The sequence below is a fragment of the Typopeltis vanoorti genome, chromosome 12 (assembly GCF_054136105.1).
Source record: "Typopeltis vanoorti isolate ZY-2024b chromosome 12, IOZ_Tvanoo_1.0, whole genome shotgun sequence".
Taxonomy (NCBI): domain Eukaryota; kingdom Metazoa; phylum Arthropoda; class Arachnida; order Uropygi; family Thelyphonidae; genus Typopeltis; species Typopeltis vanoorti.
In genome coordinates this window covers 99,514,377-99,528,001 of record NC_143560.1, presented here as the reverse complement: position 1 = coordinate 99,528,001, position 13,625 = coordinate 99,514,377, and the positions used below count along the sequence as shown (strand labels likewise).

Sequence of the window (13,625 nt, the reverse complement as noted above, 5' to 3'; positions counted from 1 at the left end):
TTCTACAAATCCATACTCGCTCATTATGTGGCACCTCCAATCACAAGGACTCATTGCAAGAGGAGTCATCACAATCCTCGATCTAGACAAATGCCACTAATAGTATTTTTGTCTGTAAACTGCTTGCGTCCTTTGCCCAGTTTTCTGTATGGGGTGAAAAATAAGTTTTCAGGAGAAGGCCTATGCTACCTTATGAGGCTAACTCACTTTCAATTGAAAAAAACTGATTCTTCCTGTCACTATAGCCTTTTCCAATCAAAGGGGCACAATGTTCTATCATTCATCCATTTGCACTACTAAGGTGCTTAAACTTTATTTACTGATATTTAATTTTATTCTGATGAAGTATGCCATATTGCATAAGAAATTAACAGAATGAATAAGTAAATGTTTACTTTCATACTTATGTGGTTATACTGAAACATAATTTAAGAATTCTCTGTTCAATGCTCAAAAATACTTTTACTACTTCAAATCTTAGTATTCTGACTATAGCATGGCTTTTTTTTTTGTTAATACCACACTGCAACAATCCAACTTCACACAAGTAGCAATAAAATATCAATTGAAAAAAGGTGTCTGACAAGGAGACTCTCTATCACCCAAAATCTTTACAGCAGTCCTTCAAGAAATATTTAATAATATAAAATTGACAAACCATGGTATAAAAATTAGTAACAGAAACTTAACACACCTAAGATATGCAGATGATATAATTTTTGCAAACACTCCAGAAGACCTATATCATGAAAGCAGAAAAGTTGGTCTAATATAAATAGAGAAAAAACTAAAATAATGTTTAATCATTTTGTACCAAAAAACATAATAACAGAAAACAATTTCTTGGAAAGAGTCTCTTCACATATATACTTAGGTCATCTCATTGATCTAAACTGTGGACTCCAAAAGGAAATAAATAGGATAGTTCAACTTGCCTGGGGTGCATTCAGAAAACTGAAAAACATTTTTTAAACAATGACGTCCCACTCTGTTTAAAAAGGAAGACATTTAACCAGTGTATGCTTTCAGTCATCACATATGGTTGTGAAACTTTGGTTGCTAACAAAAGCACTGGCAAATAAACTAACAACAACTCAAAAAAAAGAAATGGGGAGGTTGATGCTAGGCACATTGAAAGATAAGAAGCAAAACACCTGGATAAGAAGCCAGACTCGCATCACTGACATCATTCTTCACCATAACTAAAATAGAAATGAGCCAGACATCTATCCAGAAGAGAAGATGAGTGATGGACTACCATACTAACAAAATAGATTCCAAAAGAAGGGAAACAAGGCCAAGGACATCCTAAAAGAAGGTGGAGTGATGAACTGTCAAATTTTGTTGGGAAAAATTGGTCAACCATTGCCAAGAACAGAGAAAGGTGGAAAGAACTGGAGGAGGCCTTCATCCAACAGTGTACAGAAAATGGCTGAAAAGAAGAACTCCACCCATAAAATGTTTTAAACCTATAGTACACTGGTACTGATGCTGGATTAAACATTTTTTCTATTTTTATTATTTTTTTGTATTTTTAATTAATTTTGTGCCATATATTTCTTATATAATCAGGAAACAATGCTTTAGAAACTAAAAATTGAACTTATTCGTGCCACTTTCAAGCATCCAACAAGCAGAGCAGTGGTCTCACTAGGCAATGAAATTCATCTCCCACCTAAACACAATCACAAACATTCATGTCCACAACAGGATTTTCAAACCCACAGCCTGTTGGTTCAACATCAGGTATGATAGCTACTTAAACAACCAGCTCGTCCACTGTTAATAAGTTTCACTTCCTCCCAACCTGAACGCTTCCTACAGTATTAAAACATCATAGGTTAACAACTCTCCATATTTCAGATTAGTATAAAAAAAATAAATCAATTAAAAATTAACATATCCAAGATAATCAGGATAATGTTATATTCAGGCAATAACAATCAAGGAAAAGGAGTAGCCATAGTATTCAACACTAAATACGAGGCTAATCTTCTTGAATGGCAGCCAGTCTCAAGTAGAGTGATGTGGGCAAATATCAGAATGGGGAATTGGAGAATGAGACTTATTTGTGCCTATGGTCTCACAGAAGGTTCTACTAAGGTAGAAGTGGAGAAATTTTTTGATGCTTTAGAAAAAGCAATTGGCACAATGAAAAAGGAAAAGTTGGTCCTTGTTGGGGATCTAAATAGCAGAGTAGGAAATGATTGTCAGACATACAAAAATATTTTGGGGAAATTTGGAGAAAAGAGCAACGCTAATAATAATGGCAAATACCTGTTGGATTTCTGCTCAGGACATGGACTAGTTATTACTAACACCATGTTCCAACATAAAAATGTGCACAAATTCACATGGAGAGAAGAAGCAACGAATAAAAAAAGTCTCACTGACTATGTTATTGTTGATAGTGATGTTTTCTCCATTGTGCAGGACACCAGAGTGTACAGAGGATTTGAAATTGGAAGTGATCACTATTTAGTCTTGAGCAGGATAAAATTGAATTTCATATTGAAAACAATAACATGTAAGAAAGTTTTAAAGCGAATAAAAGTTGAGCAGCTCTCAGATGTGAACTGTAGACTAAAATTCACAAAGATTATTGAAGAAAAAATGAAAGAGTTTGAGAACAGGAACCAAACCTTGGAGATTCGGTGGCAAGCCTTGAAGAAAACCCTGATTGATTCAGCCAGAGAGGCATATGGTGAGGTTGCCTGCAAGGATAGAAAAATCAGAACTCCATGGTGGACACAGGAAGCTAAAGAGGCAGTGAAGGAAAAGAAGAAAGCATATCAAAAGTTCCTGGTAAATAAGTCCGCTTGTGCTCTTAGAGAATATATTGACAAATGTAAGAAAGCTAAACACTGTGTAAAACTGCCCAAACAAGAGTCATAGGAGGACTTTGGCAAGAACATAGAAAATAAATATCAAGAGGGTGGCAAAATATTCTGGAGGTTGTGGAAGAAGCTTAGATATGGAGGAAAGAGTGCTCTAAAAGGAATTAGAGATGATAAAGGTGACATGAAAACGGCAGAAAAAGATACCCTTGAAGTATGGAGTAATTACTTCTAAAAATTGCTAAATGAAACAAGCAGTGATAGCAGAGTGGTAAAAGACACTCAACAGGCATACAGTCAGGAATACATATCCATACTTGAAGTAGAAAAAGCTATCAAAGGCTTGAAATGTGGAAAGACAGCAGGAGTAGATGATATTCGACCAGAAATGCTGAAGTATGGTGGTATAAAAGTCTTACAGTGGCTGCACTGCATAGTTCAGAAGTCCTGGACAGAGGGATGAATTCCCGATGATTGGAGTAAAGCTCTCATAGTACCCATATATAAAAAGAGAAATAAAACTGAATGCAAGAATTATAGAGGTATTTCCCTACTGAGTGTTCCTGGTAAGATTCATGCAAGTATACTTGAGAAAAGGTTGAGAAGAATTGTGGAAGAAAAGTGAAGAGAAGGAAGAGGGGAGATATGATAGAGACCGACAAGTTGTAAGGGGTTGTTATGCGATCAATGATGGAGAAGTTCTACAGAGAATAGTAGTAGATCAGGGGAGAACCAGAGGTCATCCCCAGAAACTGTATAAAGAGGGTGTGAGTAGGGGAGTGAGAGGCAGGTTTTTTTCGTGCAGAGTTGTGAATGATTGGAATGCCTTGCCTGAGACTGTGGTGTCTGCAAGGAGTTTGTGTCTCTTTACGGCTCGGTATGATGAGATGTGTGTGTGTGATAAAAGGACCTCGCAGATGAGCCTATGACTCCATGAAGTCTTGTTTAATAATAATAATAAAAGCTTGATGAAGAACAAACTGGATTCTGATCTGATCCTGACAGCCCAAATAGAGGCTGTCAGGATTAGATCTTCACTTTACGACAAATAGTTGAAAAATCATGGGAATATAACAAAGATCTGTATTTAAGTTTTGTCGATCTGGAAAAGACATATGACAAGGTGCCAAGAGAGAAGCTAGTCAATACGCTACAGTTATATGGTGTCAATGGGGCATTATATCAAGCAATACTTAGGCTTTATTTGAGTAGTTGTAAGTCAGCAATTCTTATGAATTGAAGGAAGTACAGGAAGACAGTGTGAGACAAGGATGTACATTATCCCCTCTGTTATTCATTATCTATATGGATCACATTATGAAGGAAAGTGGTATTAAACATAATATCAGAATTGCAGATGTTAATATCAGCTCTTTGCTTTATGTGGATGATGTTATACTTCTAAATAAATCTGCTACAAGTCTGCAAGATTCCCTGACTAAATTGAATAACTATTGTAATAGATATGGTATGAAAGTCAGCAATAAAAAGACAAAGACAATAAAAATAGAATCATCGAAAATGTCAACTGTATTGTGAATGAAGAACCTGTGGAACAAGTAAAACATTTCAGCTACTTAGACACGATTTTTAGTGAAGATGGTAAATTAAATATGGAAATAGACAACAGAATCAACAAAGCTGGTATGGTAGGAAGTCAATTGAATAAATTCATATGGAATAAGAGAGAAATTAGTCGGAACACTAAATTAGTTGTATACACGACAGTGTTCAAACCAGTTTTAACTTATGGATCTGCAAGCTGATTCAGAAGTAAAACACTTGACCAAAGACTAGAGACCGCAGATATGAGAGTATTGAGAAAGATTAGAGGCACAAACAGATGGCATCAATGGCAATATCATATTAAAAATGAGGATATTAGGAAAGAACTTGACATTGTCAGCATCCAGGAATGCATTAGCAAAGCTAATCTCAGGGAATGGTCACTTAAAAATGGGAGAAGAAAGATTATCAAAACAAGTGTTCTCTGCCAGGTTGGCAGGAAAAAGACCCAGAGGAAGACCAAGATATAGGTGTATTGATACGGTACAAAGTACCTTAGATGATAGAAATGCAAGATCTGATAAAGTTTTGACAAGTAACAGACTGATTTGGAGGAAAATTATAGATAAGAAGTTAGTAATGATGTAAATTTTTCATGTAGTACTATCATATCCTGACACCCCTTGTGGCAGGAATTTGATGATGATGGATAACGAGGAATCAATCATATGATTCTCTGAATGCTCAGAAGACAAGTTAATAAATACTATTGGAAATTTTTTTATATATAAATAAATAAGTTTATATTAAATAAATACTATTAATTTCTCATGTGACAGCCAATGAGTAATATTTGATTCCATTTTTAAAATACTGATAAAAAAAAAAAATAGATATTAATCAAACTTTTCTTTTTCCAAAGATTCAAAAAGATACTTTTCCTCTTTGTGACTATCGTTTAAAACAAGTTAAGTGTTAAGATTTTTTATACTTAACTATATCTTTCATTGCCATAACAAATTTCGAGGGAATTTATTATTGAAATTTCTCTCCATCCTGCAGAAAACCAGACAATTATGGCATATTATATTAATGTAGTCAAGGCAAGTAGTAAATAACATTAAGGTTTACAAAGCAAAAGCAAACAGATAACTTTTCCTTGTAGAACTTAGCCTATCACTAAATAGTGAGTTGTTTTTTTCTGAGAAAAAAAATTTTACTCATGTAAAAACTTGTATACATCGACACTTACTAAGTACAGCATTAGAACAATAGAAGTGTAATGATTTTCTTATACAATACAAACTGGTTAGCTTACAGCCTAACAAAATTTTATAACTAAACTAGTGGGTTTTGACTTTGACTTCTACAATTTACCCACAGTAAATTGTAGAAGTGGCTCAGACCTCTAGGGAAGCCAGAAACCTAAGCCACTTCTATAATTTGAACCTCAAAACAATTGACAACAAAAAAAAATACAAAATCTCAAAATATTTAATTCATAAACAAGAAATCATGCAAAAACCAGAATATAAATTTAATAAGATGGTTGATACTGCATTTCAATGACTAGTTTTTTTTGAAATATGGTTTAAAAAATTTCTGAGAGTGAAATCTGAGGACCAATTCTACATTTCATAAGTGGTTTCTCTGTTTGCTTTTAAGAATGTCACAGTTATAAAAGCTTTTTCACAAAAACAGGTGGTGGGGAATGGATTTAAAACTTCCAGTGTTTTGTATGAGAGTTCAGCATAATTTGTATGTAATTATCACTAGAGAATTTTCCTTGAATTCAAGTTTTAGCACACTACAGAGATTTCAATCAAGCCATTTTCTTCTGCAGCATCACAAAAGATGGTGTTTGTGGCACTCCCACACATCAAACTAAGGGTACCAAATTTAATTTTTAATGTCTAATTTCAAATTCCTCCACTTTTACAAGGCATTTTTACTCTACTTTTACTCCACTTTTTTACTACATTTTTAGAAAGCTGGCCTAGTTGGCTGAGTGGTTAGCATATCCGAAAGGCTGTGGGTTCAAATCCTGCCATGGGCATGGATGTTTGTTTGTGAAAATACTAGTGTTATTTTCACAAACAAACATCCATGCCCAAATGCAATTGGCGGTAGATGATGAAGGCAGTTGGTAGAGACGGAGAGTTGTAGAGTAGGTACCCTCCCTCGATGAGTCTTTGGACTCCCTATAGGTGTTATGTAATAATAATAATTTTAAAATATTTAATTAAAATTTTTTTAGATATATATAATTTATTGATCTACTGTAAAAAATTTAATTTTCTGTTGCAGCTGCAGAGCTATGGGTATCAAACTCCAAAGGATTTCACAGATCATAGCTTCAGAACTGTTGCTGTAATAGATTAAAAACATGAAAAATCATTTTCAGAATTTCTGTTAGTTTGTCAGCTAAAATACCTTGAAATGACATTTAGTTGTTGTGCACAGCTTTTTTCTTTTTTGTTTGTTTTGTAATATCTTACAAATGTTTCTTGAAACATTTGTCATTCTGATTGTTGTCTTATTGTTAGTGATCATATTTGTAAACAGCCATCACAATAAATTTTCAAACTATGAACCTTATTAATGCATAACACCTGAGACATCTAAACATCTTAAACAATGAAAGACCTCTTTTTTTCCCCAGAAGTGCAACTACTTCTGGGAAAAAAAAAACTATATATACAGGTAACCCCCCCCCCCCCCGTATAACACAGTCGTTAGGTTCCTAAAATATGCTGTGTTATTATCATTATTATTTGTCACCTCCAGGGAGTCCAAAGACTCATCAAGGGAGGGCATCCACTCCACAACTCTGTTCCCACTACTCACAATCCCACCAACTGACCGCAACTACACCAACAGCATCTATCGCTGACCACCACCACCACTAGTATTTCCACAGACGATCCCAAACATCCATGCCCACGGGGGGATTTGAACCCGCAGCCTTTTGGCTGGGGAGTGGTTAGCTTATAAAAAGCGTATGAAAATAGAAAGATTACCAAAACAAGCCTTAAAGTACAAGCCATTAGGAAAAAGAAAACCAGGATGTCCTCTTAAACGATTCAACGATGACTTCTAAGGCCGGAATAGGCCACGCTAGGCCTAAATCCTTGATATGTATGATGATGATAATATCTCACCTGCTATTCACTTTACAGCATGTAAGAAAGCCTGTATTCAGCTGATTTCCCCCCCTTCCTCTGTAAAAAAAAAAAAAAAAAAAAAAAAAAAAAAAAAAAAAAAAGAAATGTCATCCACCAAACTGTTGGTGGATGACATTTATTTACTTATATATACATATATACATATACATACATATACACATATACATATATAAGGTTCAAGAATTGGGGAAAAAATCCCTGTATAACATGGCATTCCTACAACACGTTCTCACTCTGACATGGTTCGAAATTAATGCTGACAAGATGAGCCATTGGTGGAAAAAAATGCATAAGAGAACATTTATTTCAAAAAATGAAAAATTTGCATCAGGTTTTAAAGCATCAAAAGATGTGTAACATTACTTATGTGCAGTAACGGTTCAGGCTATCACATGGTAAAACCCATGTGTTTTACCATGTGATCGCCAACATTTTCACAACAAAAATTTCGCAACGTTAAATGCCTGTTGGAAAAATATATGGCCAGGGTCAGTTCATAGCAATAATCCAATTGAGCCAGCAGAAAACAGAATAGATGCAATAATAGAACTTGCTAAGTCTCTAGGAGAGAAAGGTTTGATGATATGAATGTCGAAGATATTCAAGAATTACTGATGGAAGAAGAGATTGATGAAGCAAATTTGGTGGAAATGGCATCTGGGATGAACCAAATTAATTCAGAGGACGATAGTACAGATGGACATGAAGTTAAACATTTTACCCTAAAAAAAAGCATAAAGAAAGGCCTAGACTTAGCCGAACAATTGGAGTTATATTTTCTAAATGAAGATCCTTCCACTGAAAGAAGTGCAAAATTTAAGAGAGAACTTCACAAGTGCATAGCTCCATACAACGAAATTTATAAAGGTCCCTCAGCTAAAAGCAAATAATCGAAAATAACACATTTTTTTGCAAAAAGTAGAGCACAGAACTCAAGATGCTGCTGAAGAAAGCTCAAAAGATGAGTATATTTTACCAGAAAGAAAATGCCCTCATTTAATGGTGCTTAGTAGTAATGATGAAGAAAACATTATGTAATAATATTAATGTGTAATACTTTTGATCAATTATTGTTTTAATAAACATACATTTCGCTTAGTTATAAAAAGAAAATAGTATAGTTTTTTAACTTTTGGAACCTAACCCTGTTTTTTGTAATAGTTCTTTGTTTCGTATAACATGAATTTGCATAACAAAATCATTTTATTTTTATTTTATTTTAGTCTGGTTTGTTTTTGAACTAACTTTGGTTTAAATATAGGATTAATTACACCTGCTATTTTTAAATATTTTGCAATTTTTACGTTTATATCTTTTTCATATGCGATCATACATCCTAGGTATGATCGCATATGAAAGGTAAGGTGTAGAGATAGTTGAAGATGTCCTCCTGCAATGAGTCTTCGGACTCCTTGGAGGTATCAGGAATAATAATAATAATAATAATAATATGCTGCAAGTAAGAGAAAAACTATATATAGCAGAATGATTTTAAGAAATGCCTATGGTAGGAAGGTCACTAAATCAGTTGATATAGTGGAATTACTGGGCGAGTACTTTGCAAGAGTATATCATCCAGCTGGCGACATTAAAGGAATGAAGGAACCATTAGTTTTTACGGGAATTGTGGTGAATGAAGTGGAGGTGAATAGTGTATTACAAAACCTTAATGTGAATACATCTGCGGGATTGGATGGTATACCAGCATGGGTCTTACGTGAAGCGGCAAAAGAATTGTCAGTGCCCTTGACCATATTGTTCAATCTGAGTCTCGAGTCTGGTTTAGTCCCAAAGGGGTGGAAAGAGGGGAAAATAGTTCCACTGTATAAAGGAGGATCCAAGACTGCTGTTGCAAATTACCGACCGATCGGGATATCAGGAGTCATTGTCAAGGTCTTGGAGAAAGTAGTCAAGAAAAAAAATACAGGAATGGATTGATGAAAATGAGATACTATATGAGGGACAGCATGATTTTGTGAAAGGTAGATCATGCCTCAGTAACTTGCACAAGTTTTATAACACAGTGACAGCTGAACTGGATAGGGGTAATGGGTTTACAGTGATACTGCTGGACCTGGCTAAGGCCTTTGACAGGATACCACATGGAATTCTAATCCGTAAACTGCAACATATGGGGGTTGGTGAGATGGATAGGTGGGTGGTTGATGGAGAGATATCAGAAAGTAGTTTATTCAGGAGTAGAGTCCAAAAGAGCCTGTGACTAGTGGTGTGCCACAAGGTTCTGATCTTGGACCACTACTATTTAATTTGTTCATTAATGATATTGGAAAGGATCTGAGAGGTACTATTCATTTGTCTGCTGATGATGCAAAGTTGGGTAGAGCAATAGTGAATGCAGATGATGTCAAAATTCTGCAGGATGATTTGGATAGATTGGAAGACTGGGCTAAGGAGAATGGATGTCCATTTAATGTGGCAAAGTGTAAGGTTATGCATTTTGGGGTGAAAAGATTAATAGCAGTATACCACATTGGTGGAACTGTACTCCAGGAGATTGATGAGGCCAGAGATTTGGGAGTGTTGGTGGATAGGGAGTTGAAGTTTAGGGGCACATTGCAAAAGTGGCTAAATCAGCTCATCAAATCAAGTGGTTGCTGAAGAATACATCGACGAGCAGAGACAAGGAAGTTATTGTTCCTCTGTATCGAGCCTTGATAAGACCCCATCTCGACTACTGTGCACAGATTTGGTTGCCTCAGTTTCTTCTAGATGGGGAGGAGGTGGAGAGGATCCAGAGGCGAGTGACCAAGATGATAACAGGTCTATGGAATGAACCTTATGAGAACAGGTTGAAAATTTGTGGGTTGCAGAAATTGGTTGATAGGCAGATAAGGGGGGGGGGATATATTTGAGACATTCAAATTACTGAAGGGTTTCCCTATAAGGTTAATTCAGAGGATATTTTTGAGAACAGGACTGGTGGTGGGAGGAATAGGGGCCACCCATGGAAGCTGGGCAAGAGTGTGGTTAGCAAGGGTGTTAGAGCTAGGTTTTTTACTTTTAAGTAGTAAATGAGTGGAATAAGCTGCCAGAATCTGTTGTGGGTGCTATGACTGTGAATAAGTTCGAGGCAAAGTATGACGGATACTGTGTGAATGCAGTGGTGTAGCTAGAACTTTTGCCGCCCCTCTCAACACACACCAAAAATACTACAAAAAAGTGTCAAAATGACGTATAGGGAAATAAATTAAATGTTTATGTTTGAAATAAAACTTTAATTTCAACATTCTAAAATGTTATATTTCTTGCTTTTCTGTTAACAAAATTATTGATGACATTGGCGAAGTCTATTTCATAGTAATGTAGGTAATTCTTATTCAATTTTATTTAGAAAAACTCCTCTCATAACTAGCAATACTTACAGAAATCGTGAGGAAAATTCGCAGCAGTATTACAATATTTGGAACTGAGTTCTCGAGACTGTATTTTAGAATTAACTGTAAAAGTTCAAAAAGGTTCAAAGTGCCGCCCCCTCCAGCTAAGCCACTGTGTGAATGCAGAATAGTTGTGATGGACGTGATGTTCAGGGCCTCCCGCAATGAGTCTAAGGACTCTTTGGAGTTGCCCGTAGTAGTAGTAGTAATAATAACGTTCAATTCATCTGTGGATAGTAACCATATGAATTAACCAAATTCATATGGTTACTATCCACAGATGAACTCGTTTCTTAACGAAAGGTTAAAATCATAATAAATGTATGAAACATATTTCTTTTCGTCATTTATTGTAAATAGCGTAACTTTTATTTCTTTGTCAAACTTACTATTTCATATTTTGAGAACATAAACGTACTGATTAGTAATCTTTAAAGTGCCAATCAAATAAGGATCTGAAAGCCGAGATTTGAAATTTTCACAATTAATTTTGAAAGAACAACTTAAATTTTTCAGTTTGCTAATTTTTGCTTCCACTGTAATCAATGCAGTTATACAACGTGACTACAAATTCTCACATGAGCAGGTATATTCATGAGGAAAAAAAAAAAAACTTCCAATTACATACCTACCTCATCTCACAGCTCAACAAGCTTACGATTAACATTATCTAGTGTTGTTTTAAATAGCATACCTAAAACGTAAACAAGTAAAGATCGCCCTCTGGTGTTACGAATCAGAATGCGGGATTTTTTTTAAATTTTTGTTGGAAATTTTTCCACTTGGTTATATTATAAATTAAAAATACCAAGAAATTATATACTGTACTTGGTTTAATCCCTCATCCAAGTGAAAGCAAACAAAGTTGTGCCTGAAGTATTTTCAGGACTGGGCAACTCGTATAAAAAGGCTACGACTTCACATCACTTTCATTAGTATCCCATAATGCAAAGCACATCTCTTTGCAGATATGTATAATGCCATGCATTATGGAAAGGATCACTACCCAGACTGGTGTCGACCTTTATTGAGGTCTCTTCAGTGGGAATCACACCCAGAGGTGATGTATAATACCATGCATTATGGAAAGGATTACTACCCACACTGGTGTCGACCTTTATTGGGGCCTCTTCAGTGGGAATCACACCCAGAGAAAATTCAATAAAAGGGAAAAAATTGAAGACCTGGTATGATACAATGAAAGAAATAATCAAAAAGAAAAAAGAAGCCTATCACAAATGGTTAAGCAGTAAAAGATTAGAAGATCAAATAGAATATAAAAGAATAAGAGCCATAGCTAAAAGAGAAGTCAGAAAAAGACATAGAGAATCATGGAATAAATTTGTTTCTAATTTAGAACATGGTTTATATAAAATAAGACCCAATGTATATAAAATTTTGAAACACTTAAATGCAGATACCAAAGAAAACATAAAATTAAACACTGAAATGAAATTAGAAAAATTTCTAAATTACTACATAGAATTGTGGACAGACAAATATTTTAAAAAAGACAATTGGCAAACAATAAACGAAAATAAAAAGGAAATAACTAAAGAAAAATTAGAAATCAGCCTGAAAGAAACAAGAAACTGGAAATCAACTGGAGAAGATAAACTAGGTTCAGAACTATATAAATATGGAGGAACCAGATTCAAAGAAAGACTCTTATTATTTTTAAATAAAATTTATACAACTGGTACCCCCCCCCAATAGAACGGAAAAAAGCAATTGTGATTCCTATCTTTAAAAAAGCTAACAGAGATGACCCTAAAAACTATAGAGATATAAGCATACTAAATTCCTGTTACAAAATATATGGCAGAATCTTAAATAGCAAACTAATGAAATATTCCGAAAACTTTATTTTAGAAGTACAGAATGGATTTAGAAAAGGACGATCATGTATAGATCCAGCCTTTTGCCTAAAATTAATAATAGAGAAAAGAAGAGAATACAATTTAGAAACACATATTGCATTTATTGACTTTGAAAAAGCCTTTGACAAAGTTAAAAGAAGCATTTTATTTAACATATTAAATGAAAGACAAATACCAAATAATATCCTAAAAGCTATCACAAGAATATATGAAAATAATCAAATACAAATAAGATTAAATCATGAGCTATCATACCAAAAATTAATATACTCTGAAAAATTTAAGTTGTTCTTTAAAAATTAAATTTATTGTGAAAATTTCAAATCTAAGCTTTCAGAATCCTTATTCGTTCGCAGTTTAAAGATTAGTAATCAGAACGTTCCTGTTCTCAATATGAAATAGTATGTACCAATATTAAACAAAAATTAGAAAATAAGTTTAACAAAGAAATTTTTAAAAAATTAGGCTAATGCCTTTTTATTCCCGTATAGGGAGCAGGTGAGGCCATTTTAGCCTTGTCTAACTTTTGGAGACTGTGTGGGCAGTTCAATCTCCACTGGTAGCCGATCAGAGATGGCTAACCCAAGGCTATCACTAATTAGTTGGCACGCAGTGAAGAGAGACAGCTCAACAAGTGCCGCTAACTCGTGGTCCCTAACCCTAACACAATATGTTGAATTTCTGAAATAATGTGGGTTCTACGGTCGATTTTCTTGAGTTTTACAGGGAGAAAAACCTAAGTTTCAGGGGGAGAGAAATCCCGCTTGACATGCCTAACTCGGGAACCGGCTGAAAAAAAAAGGCTTAGTAAAATATCCTCTA

At 34.7% G+C, this 13,625-nt stretch overlaps 1 long non-coding RNA gene across 4 annotated transcripts in view; it reads right to left on the bottom strand.

Annotated features, from left to right (window-relative positions):
- Positions 1–11,609, bottom strand: part of LOC150101055 (uncharacterized) — a 138,341-nt gene extending 126,732 nt beyond the window's left edge. Inside the window, exon 1 of one of the 4 annotated variants that reach the window (XR_016549150.1) lies at positions 11,556–11,609. This is a non-coding gene — a long non-coding RNA (uncharacterized LOC150101055). Of the gene's footprint in view, positions 1–11,312; positions 11,435–11,551 lie in introns of those variants that run through there. The other 3 variants (XR_016549154.1, XR_016549152.1, XR_016549151.1) reach the window with 3 other exon arrangements.
- Between the last annotated feature and the right edge of the window lie 2,016 nt (positions 11,610–13,625).